Source organism: Diadema antillarum, unplaced genomic scaffold (genome assembly GCF_040938485.1).
Source record: "Diadema antillarum isolate AM-2024a unplaced genomic scaffold, OU_Dant_1.0 seq00001060_RagTag, whole genome shotgun sequence".
Lineage (NCBI taxonomy): Eukaryota > Metazoa > Echinodermata > Echinoidea > Diadematoida > Diadematidae > Diadema > Diadema antillarum.
The window spans coordinates 487,698-498,508 of NW_027271887.1; the positions used below are offsets into that span (position 1 = coordinate 487,698).

Here is a 10,811-nt window from a genome sequence, read left to right on the forward strand (position 1 = left end):
TGTGCCATTCCTCGTCTGATGGCAAGTTTCACTACCACTACTGCAACCCTAACACTGCGAGCGCCAATATGCTTGCACTGCAAGTGAGGGGAGAGAGCAAGCATGCTGTAAGCTTTGTCAGGTCTGCCAGTCACTGCACAATGAGCACATGGTCCAGCAGCCGCTCACATGATTACGTACAGGCTTGGGACTGATGCTACTAATACCACTATTCGAATACACATTTAATGCCAAAGAGCCTATCACAATCTTTTAACAAAATCGAAGTTGAAGTTCAGTCACAAAAATTGGTATTCATCTACACTACTGTACATGTACTCACAATTTGCTGTTCAGTACAGGGGAAACTCGGTATAACGAACACTGCTATAACGAGATATCGGTTATTACGAGGAAATTTTACCGGTCCCAAATTTCCTTCCACACAAGTCTATGTAAAATGCTACTCTTATAGCGAGATCGGCTATAACGAAATAACTGGTATAACGAGATAAATTTTGTGACTTCCAAACAGAGAAAAACATAGCCAATCAAACCTGTTATAGCGAGGTAAAGCAAAATGTCCTCGGGTAAAGCTTTACTTCGCCTGTGCTATCACCTTCCGAGATTGTAAAGCTCGATGCGCCAAAAACTGTCTTGTACACACATATTTTTTTCAGTGCACTCCAGCTACTTCAGCACCGCATGCATGTTGTACGTGTATGTGTGTGTGTGCGCGCACACTGATACATGCAGAAAATGTGGTGGGACGGCCATATGTATACATGACATCATCATGGCTATTAGCAGGTGTGAGGCAATCTGATGCTGTGATTGGCTTTCTACGTAGGGAATTCCCCATCTTCACACACACGCAGTCATAATGTACATACAGAATGTGTCACATACACACACAGCATTGTGCAGACCATATTCCACACACCCATACCATAACCCGATACTAATCCACAGACGATCTTGACACAATCGCAAGCTATATAATTTACAGATTCAAACTCTACAATTAATAAGAAACACATTCTTGATATTGGATTTCATTGGCGAAAAACATCTTCTTACCCATACAGGTGAGTAATTCCCTCACACACATTATCAAGTTATCAGTATTGATTGAAAGATGATGGGTAGTCCCACATGTGCAAATTAATGTCTTTATGTTATCCTTTCTTTTATGCCTACTGATATAACGAGATATCGGCTATAACGAGGAAAATGACTCGGTCCCAACCATCTCGTTATATCGAGTTTCCACTGTATCATTCTCATGTATGGCAGAAATTGCCTTGTGCACCACTAGTGTTCTTTTGTACTGTTAAACAGCTGCGACTCTCAAACATAGACCCCGTTTACAGTGCCGGGCTGGACCAAGCCGCGGCCGAGCCCCGCAATCTTGTCCGTTTACACTGCCGGGCTCAGGCGCGCTTTTAATTCAAAACTTTCAATATTTTGTCGTAGTGGCGCTCTGCTTGTATAACAAACGCAATTTGGTATAGTCTGGCTTTCAGACCCTTTGCCAACTGGATTCTGTGGCGACGAAGTTGCCGTTCGGGCAAAGGTCTTCGCCGAAGGAAAAATCCTTTGCAGGATAAAACCACCTTAAACTATATGTACTAGTTTTCAACATTGAGGGGGTTAATATCCTGAATAGCGAAATAGTACGGGCAGAGGGTTTGGAAGCCAGACTAAAATTGGCCGCGCATTTGGCCCAGTTTGCGTTTACACTGAGAAAAGGCCAGGCTCGGCCGCGGCTGAGACCACCTCCAGAGCGTGGCCAATTTTGGCCCCATTTTTGGCCTTTTGCTTGTTTACACGGAAATGAAGGCGGGCTCGGCCGCGGCCGAGCCATGGCCGAGCCCCGCACTGTAAACAGGGTCATAGATTCAGGCATGAGACAGAGAAAAGTTGAAAAAAGAGGAGAAGAGTTTGCGAGGGAGCGTAGCGACCGAGCGGGGGGAGGGTGTGGGAGGGGGTGTCCCCACTCCCACGGTGAGGACTTTTTGAAATTCAAGGTATGAAAAAACTCATTTTAATGCATTTTACAACTGAAATTTACTATTGTTATGAGGTACATTTTACAGAGAAACATTGTGATAATTGAACTCATAAATGACACTTCCAAAATCTAAAGGAAATAATAGTATGCTTAACTGTTGAATACCTAGGACCTACTCAAATGTGAGGCCATAATAAATCACAGTAATGTACACCCAGGTGACGTCTTGCTGGATTCAGTTCATACGGGTACAAAAAAAAAAAAAATCACAGCTTAGCATTGCCATTGTTGGCTGTCTTTACCTCAGTCCATTAACAGTTTACAGTGCGCAGACCAGGCAAAGTATTGCTGATCTTGTACTTGGTCCATGTACGTCCATGCAACAGCTAACTTAGACTGCCTATAATACCTTACAGGAGGTACAAAAATTTGTAGACCCGGTTAAGTCCATAAACATTTTCTCGTTGAAGAAAGAAATATTCTCACCGGTCCACAAAATCACGATGACAAATGTAACGTTAGGTCACGCCAACGTAATCAGCGGGATACAAAAGCAGCGCATCGCGTTGACCGAAAGATCGGTCTGTATCTGTCCGTCGGGGAATGTTCCGCGGAGACTGCGTCTGGCTTCACGGATCCCTACGGAGGTCTACGCATCGCGTAGACAGAAAGATCCATCTGTCCGGAGGACTCTTTTATATTTTGCCATAACGCTGTCCTCCGTATACGGAGGAGATCCGTGAAGCCAGACGCAGTCTCCGCGGAACATTCCCCGCCCGACGGACAGATACAGACCGATCTTTCGGTCAACGCATCGCGCTGAATGCTGCGGCAGCATGCATGCCGAAGCTCCTTGATAGTAATGATACACGTAATACGCAGTTACAGCCTCACGTGTGCATCATATCACACCACACTGCAAGCTACACTAGTATAGTAGCTACAACTTGATCGACACGCACGTTTCACATCCATTTCACGCATGAAACATGCAACATCGCACAGCTGCCCGCTGACAAAATGCACTCATCACCATTCACACACGGCGAGATATGGTGGCTGCAAAAAAAAAAAAAGAAAAGAAAAAGTGGAAAATCACGGAAATTTTCCCGACTGTGTATTTTCTAACCAGAATTTCAAAATCCGCGGAAATCCGCGGATCCGCGGAGAAATCTCATGCCTGTAGATTCTACAGTGTATATTCATCTGTTTGCTTGGTTAACTCATATATGATCATAAGAAATCCACATATTTTGAGTTCTCCAATGAAACTAAGTCTAGGGCATTGGTAGCATGAGGCACTTTGTCATCCCCTTCAAGTATTCACACACAAGTCATGAGTACACAAGTCATCTTTAACCTACAAACCTTGTATTGTAGGTCTCTACATCTACAGAGCATGAACTACTAAAGAATTGCTAATCATTTTTTATACATACAGTGTATCACGGAAGTCACATTTTGGTTGCCAAAGCGCAAATACTTTCAAATAAACTTACGACCACCAGATATGTTCAATGCGTGTTGAGCAATGGGCACGCATTTTGTCCAAAAGTTGACTCCCAATTTTGGTGACAATTTTAAATGTACATTATGTTGGTTAAGGGTCAGAGGTCAAATAAGGTCAGTCACGATTGTGACCTTGCATGGAAAGGGGTTTCTCACGATCAAGACTTGACTTACAAACTCTGTGAATTCTTAACCCTAAAAAGTCTGGAGGGTTGAATCAACCCCCCCCCCCCCTCGATATATTTCGTGACTATTCCGCTGTGCGAAATTTTTTGACCACGCTGTTCGTTGACTTTTTACTTTCAAGTCTTGTGCATCTTTTGACGCCATTTTCGCAAAAATCGTACATATCGTTACAACGCTGCACAACCTTTTTACACGCCTGTCAGACCGAAAATGGCTCAAAAACATGATTTTGTGTATGAAGTCTATGGGCAATTCCGCGGTTAGTAACGTTACATTTGAACAAATTTAGATATTTGTTTTTACTACTAAATTACCATTTATTCATTTCAAGCCAAAATTATGCCAAAAACATGTTCATCATTCCCAGGTTTATGATACAGAAAAGAATGAATACAATCCAAGAAATATTAGAATTTCTATGGCAACTTAAAGGGCTGGTTAGTAACGTTACGAAAAAAGGACATGACAAAAAAATCAATGTCTTGTAACAAAAAGTGTGCAAAAATTCAAGTTACTTCAAACAAAGTGTTGCATTAATTTCAATTATTGCAGCATGACAAATGTTCACACAATGTTTTTTAGCAGTTCGACCAATAATTTCTTAGCTAGACCCCCAAAAGCATGGTTAGTAACGTTACGGTTAGTAACGTTACATTTGTCCGGAGTAATTCCGCAGGTCATTTCACCCTTTTGTAATTGACAAAATGTCACATGACTTCTGGAGTATTTCAATGTATTTGTCTTTTACCCTTTAGCAAAACTTTGAGGAAAAAATTTCAAAGGAACCCACTGTAATTTGCATTTAAGTGAATTTCAGCATCCCCAGTCCCACATGTACATTTTAAATGATGGTTTTAGATCTCGCGAAATCAATCAATATGAAAGATAAAATCTACTGAATTTGAAAGACCTTAATGATTGGTGAACATCCATGGCATTAGTTGATACCTAGATTAAAGAGTAAGATAAAGAGGCACATTTCTTTTATCCATGTCATGTCCACCTAACTGCGGAATTGCCCCTATGCAAATGGAGTTTTCTCACCTTATTCATAAAGATATGATTATTTCACTTTCATAGGCTGAATTCACTTAATCTTAGCATAATTATGCTTGAAAAAGGTTCTGTCAAAAATTTTGTGGAAAAAAGATGATAAAACAAAAGGTCGAAAAAACAAAGAAATATACAAGAAATTCATAAAACAATAAAATACATAAGAAATTAAGTTTGATACCAAATTTTTTTCGAGTACATTGTTAAGAATGCTACAAAGAATGTTATTACCAAAAGTTTGGTTTCTAGGCTTTACAATTGTACTTTCTGATTTAGAGCAAAATGTATGATTGTATGCATATATTAGCATAATTAATTAGTATAATGAAAATGTCAATTTTTTTTTGTATAGTGTGGAAGATTACGCCACAGGTAATGCATGTGCCAATTTTCATGGTGATCGCGCAATCGACGGCGAGATCTCGCCCAAAAAAGCCCGGCGTGGTTAGGGTTAAAAGCTAGAATGTTTATGATTCTATCAGACATGCATTCGAGTTTTCTGAATAGGAAATGAGCCACGAACAGTATTACCGGTAATCTTTTACAGCTTTTTCTCTGGGTATGTACTACTTTATGTGTTGATGTATGGTCACGTGTACGACATATTGACCAAGAAAATCTGGGAACACTGCATGATGAAAAACCTGTACTAAACAAGGAAAAGTAGAAATTATGCGGTGCGTAATATATGTCCCCGCCGGAAGTAGCATTTAGTAGCAAAATGTACAATATAGGTAAAAAGATGAAGGTCAAAGGTCAAAGAAGTCAAAGGTCAAAATTCTATGTAGAAGTTTTGAAGCCCTCACCTAGTGCCATCACATAAAGCAAACGGAATCGAAATCGGGTTAGAAATGGCGAAGGAGTAGCATTTTGTAGCCAATGTACAATATAGGTAAAAAAATCAAGGTCAAAGGTCAAAGAAGTCAAAGGTCAAAATTCTGTGTAGAAGTTTTGAAGCCCTCACCTAGTGCCATCACATAAAGCAAACGGAATTGAAATCGGGTTACAAATGGCAAAGGAGTAGCATTTTGTAGCAAAATGTACAATATAGGTCAAAAATCAAGGTCAAAGGTCAAAGAAGTCAAAGGTCAAAATTCTGTGTAGAAGTTTTGAAGCCCTCACCTAGTGCCATCACATAAAGCAAACGGAATCGAAATCGGGTTAGAAATGGCGAAGGAGTAGCATTTTGTAGGCAACGTACAATATAGGTCAAAAATCAAGGTCAAAGGTCAAAGAAGTCAAAGGTCAAAATTCTGTGTAGAAGTTTTGAAGCCCTCACCTAGTGCCATCACTTAAAGCAAACGGAATTGAAATCGGGTTACAAATGGCGAAGGAGTAGCATTTTGTAGCAAAATGTACAATATAGGTAAAAAGTCAAGGTCAAAGGTCAAAGAAGTCAAAGGTCAAAATTCTGTGTAGAAGTTTTGAAGCCCTCACCTAGTGCCATCATATAAAGCAAACGGAATCAAAATCGGGTTAGAAATGGCGAAGGAGTAGCATTTTGAAGCAAAATGTACAATATAGGTCAAAGGTCAAGGTCAAAGGTCACAATTGAAATTCTGTATACAAATTTCAAAGCTCCCATGTAGTGCTATCATATAAAGCAAACAGAATCAAAATCGGGTTAGAAATGGCGAAGGAGTAGCATTTTGAACATTTTGATCACACACGGACGCACACACGGACGCACACACGGACGGACACACGGACACACGGACGGACACACACACGTACGGAGCCCGTTTCATAGTCCCCTGCTCGAACTCGTTCGGCGGGGGCAATTACTAGTAGCTAATAATTCATAGTTTCAGCTATCAATGGTTTTACCCGATGTGAAAATTCAGTTTAGCTGATTTTGGAAGTAAAGACACAAGAAAAGACCTAAACTTTTAATATTTTAGAAGTTCATAAAACATTTTTAAACACTGGCAATTTCATATGAAGTTTGTGTTTACTGCTGAAATATTTCTTTTAAATGAGTAGTATGTGTATATAAAATATAATAATGAAGACGCACATCAGGTTGGTTTTGTTATGCTGTCTTTTACACATATGGCCATTTGTTAGCAGTGAGAAACATTTTAAAACGATAATGCCCTTGTTCTCTGATACTGGTACAAGGCATATTTTCATCAATTCTTTCACTGCTGAAATTAATTTGCTGGCAAATATTTGGATAGATAAGGCGCAGCTTCCCAATTCTGGTATGTCTTCTAAAAGATGATCAAAGCCATAAAAAGTAGATTGTAATTGCTTTCAGTTACACATTTCGTGTACATTATGTACAGCATATACATCAGATGAACGGCATGCAACATGAATACTATTACTAAATTTTGTATTTTGTATTGATCACAGAAAGAAAGTTAAAGGGATCATATATATACAGTGTAGTTTTGGTTGAGACCTAATTTCAAGTTTCTCAGATTTTTTGGTGAGATAATGAGAAACCTCTCATGAAATCTGAAAGAGCATGTAATTCTATGAGGAATTCAACATTTATTTGATGAAAATTGGTTTTGAAATGGCTGAGATATCCAAAAAAGAGCGATTCTAATAAAGTGTGGGACCCACACTTTTTTACGATCACTTTGTTTAACTTTTTGGGGGGATGTTTCAGTCATTCCAAACCCGATTTTCATCAAATAAACTTTGGATTTTTCTTAAAATGGAATGTTCTGTACTATGTCATAAGTCAGTGTTTTCTTGGTATCTTGCAAAAAGTTCAAAGCCCAATTCTCATCTCCACCAATACTGTACCATCCCTTTAATAGACACACCTTTCCATCAGTCAAAAAAAGGGCATAAATGCTTATTAAAGGAGACCTCTGGATGAGTTTTAGATTTTTTACATTTGAACAACTATAAAATAGTTATACTGAGGACTGAGTTTCAGAATTTATAATTGGGATGAAGGATAAGAATATTTTGAAATTTATAACAAATTGCAATGAACAAGGATGATGACATGGCAGGGTTTAATATATACTGTCACAAGAATGCACGAGTTGGGGCTCACGGAAGCAGTACAAAAAAAAGAAGGCATGCACACATCTGTAGATTGTACACAGGTGAGCTCGTAACAAAGCGGTATTGTAATGGAATTACTGTACTCAGCTACTAATGTACATTTCTGAAGTACAAATGTATGTGAGCCTCCTATGTCATCATCCTTGTTCAGTGTAATCTAACGTTTTTCAAAGTATTGTTTCTCTTCTTAAGAACCACAATAAATTCCACAAATCTATACATGGAGCTGTTGATTTATGCACTACATGATGTGAATTCATGAAAATCGTCTTGAATGCCTCTTTAATAGAATCTATTTTCTGCATAATCTATGCCAATATATAAATGCACAATAATGACCTTAATCAAAAAATAAAAATATCATTCATGCCACGTGTAGACAGTGCTCTGTATGATTATTCAACTGAAAATTTCATAGAATTTCATTTTTTCTTAAATTAGAGTGATACCCCCAGTTTTCGGGCGGCCTCCAGAATTTAGACACCAACTTTAATACGAATTTTGCCATCAAAATTGCAGAATCGTCACAATTTTTTCAAAGCACATGCAAATTAAGTACTGTGTTACGAATCAGGGTCACCCAAAAAGTGCTAAAATTGAGAAATTACCCCATTCTGTTAAGATTTTTCACTTATCGCAAGCTAGCTCAGAGTCAGAGTGTGATGGTATCCTCAAATTTACGAAAAAGAAAAACAAAATCTCCATACGTGCTGATACAGTGATTAAATGTAGGCAGTTTACAGGGAGGGGTTGAATGCAAGTGCCATCTGACCAGAATTCGGACATCAACTAGTCAACAGGCACCACAACGTCCCTGATGCAACCTTGCGCCGACAAGGTAAACATGTATGGGCTCTACATGTACTTTTCAGCAGCCTTGTAGTTGTACTAACATTATTAGCTTACGTCACGATTTGTACCTTGCACACAAATTGACATTTAGGCGCACATAACTGCGTGTCCGGATTCTGACCTAGTGCATTATCAACAAGGTGATATTTTGGGATTTTGTGAAATTTTATGATACAGAAAATCGACACTGACTGTTGATATAGACAGTAGAAAAAAGTACTTTGATTATACTAGATCTCTAGACTCTTGATGTGGATATCATTTTATTTGACTTTAACAAATATTGCAGAAAAGTTTTAAGTTTACCAACATTTTTGTTAGCTAGTTTCACTTTTCAAAGAATGGCCCACACGAGTCATGAATCAAGGACATGCGTGTGAACTAAAAATTCAAGGGGCTGTGCAAACTTGCAACAATTGATGTCAGATGTACGATTTGACCGAAAGATCGGTCTGTATCTGTCCGTCGGGGAATGTTCCGCGGAGACTGCGTCTGGCTTCACGGATCCCCTCTACGGAGGACAACATTAATGGCAAAGAGTCCTCTGGACAGATGGATCTTTCTGTCTAATGAGTATTACGGTGAGACAGGTGTAGATTCTAGAACTCTATTACTACTCAGGATGATATGTGAACAGGTAACCCCGGGACGCTCCGTATACACAGTTACACACTGTGGGAGCGTCCTGAGTCAATAGAGTGCTATATCGGTAAGCTTGAAAAACATACACAGTCTGTCACAGATTTTCGCACCTCCGTAGGTTTCGAATATCACGAGGAAAAAACGTACTTTTATAGTATACATAAGATTCTTATCTAATTAATACCCTTCGTTCACCTTGTTCTTGTTCACATATGTCCAATGATCTTGAAAAAAACGTTTTTTTCACGGCCATATACGGGTCCGTAGTCCTAGCTCCCCATCCCATTCACCATTTTCGAAATCAGTATGCAGTACACTGCGCACGTAAATATTCATGTGCTGAAGGAGTCGCAATGCGTTTAGCCTTCTGACAAGGCGTGCGCGCGCGCACCCACCCAGAAAGCAACGCAATATACAGCGAGAGGGTTTGCCAACAGTATGATAAGGCCTTGCCACAAAGCTACACGACTTGATGGCCAGCGCATGCGCACAAATCTCAAATCCATTTACTGTATAAGATGTAGAATGTTCTAGTTCTCCCGAGTTCCTCTCGACCGAGTCGCATTTAACTCATCAAACCGAGCAGAAAGGGACTATTACCAGAACCAAAAGTTGAACGCAGTCAGTCTTCAACATTACATCTTCACCTGTAAGTCTTCATAATATTGCGGAATTTTTGCGATTTCATATTGATTTTTAGGCGCTATACTTCGCCTGTCATGATCATGTCTGCTCCAATGCGCAGCCCCAACACTGCGTGTTGGGGCTGGTCGCAGTTAGTGAACAGGGGAGCAGGAGCCCCCTCATAAGCGGGTTTTCCGGACTGATGTAGATTCTAACATGTCTAACGTTGTCGTTAATCTGAAATCGGTGTAGAGTCATGGTGTAAGATGCACGAGAAGTGGACAGGAACGGCATAAACGCCATGATATGGCCTATATATGGGCATGGCTGGAAGGCTCATTATTGAGGAGCCCCCCTCAGTCATAATGGGAATGGAGCGGGTTTCCAATTCCGAGACCGATATTGCCTTTGCCATTTTTTTTTTTTTTTTTTTTTTTGGGGGGGGGGGGGGTCTTCACCGTCTAACAGGTTAGACACTTACCGCTGGGTTGACTCCACTTTCTGGATGTTCAGTCAGGCAAATGCCAATCCCAATGCTGTGTAGAATTATTCTACTGGTCTTGCCTCGTGAATGCGACTAGACAAGACTTCCGCCCAAGTACCCGTTGATGACATCTACTAAGCAACGCCTGATCCGCCAGCACTGCACTACACTCCCTAAATATACAAAATGTCGAGTCATGTGTCAGTTACACGAACAAACGTCAACGTAAGCAACTACAACTGTAATTTACAGTAATCAAGTTGTCCAAGTCAATAGGTAGCAATGCTTTTCTTGTCTCATGTCGAAGGGTTCACGACAAGGTTTTTATCACCGCCTGAGCTGAGTCGAAAGACAAAAAGGTCCAACCAGCAAGAATGCAATCCGAGGGAAGGCCGTGCTCCTCTGAGCTCCACGTTCTCATATCTTGCAAGAGTCACA

General features: G+C 40.1%; 1 protein-coding gene across 1 annotated transcript in view; it reads right to left on the reverse strand.

Annotated features, from left to right (window-relative positions):
- The window catches only part of LOC139743230 (uncharacterized), a 51,940-nt gene extending 41,129 nt beyond the window's left edge, over nt 1-10,811 (reverse strand). The window contains exon 1 of the mRNA XM_071653724.1: nt 10,371-10,811. The gene's annotated coding sequence lies outside the window, so the exon portion shown is untranslated. The remainder of the gene's footprint in view (nt 1-10,370) is intronic.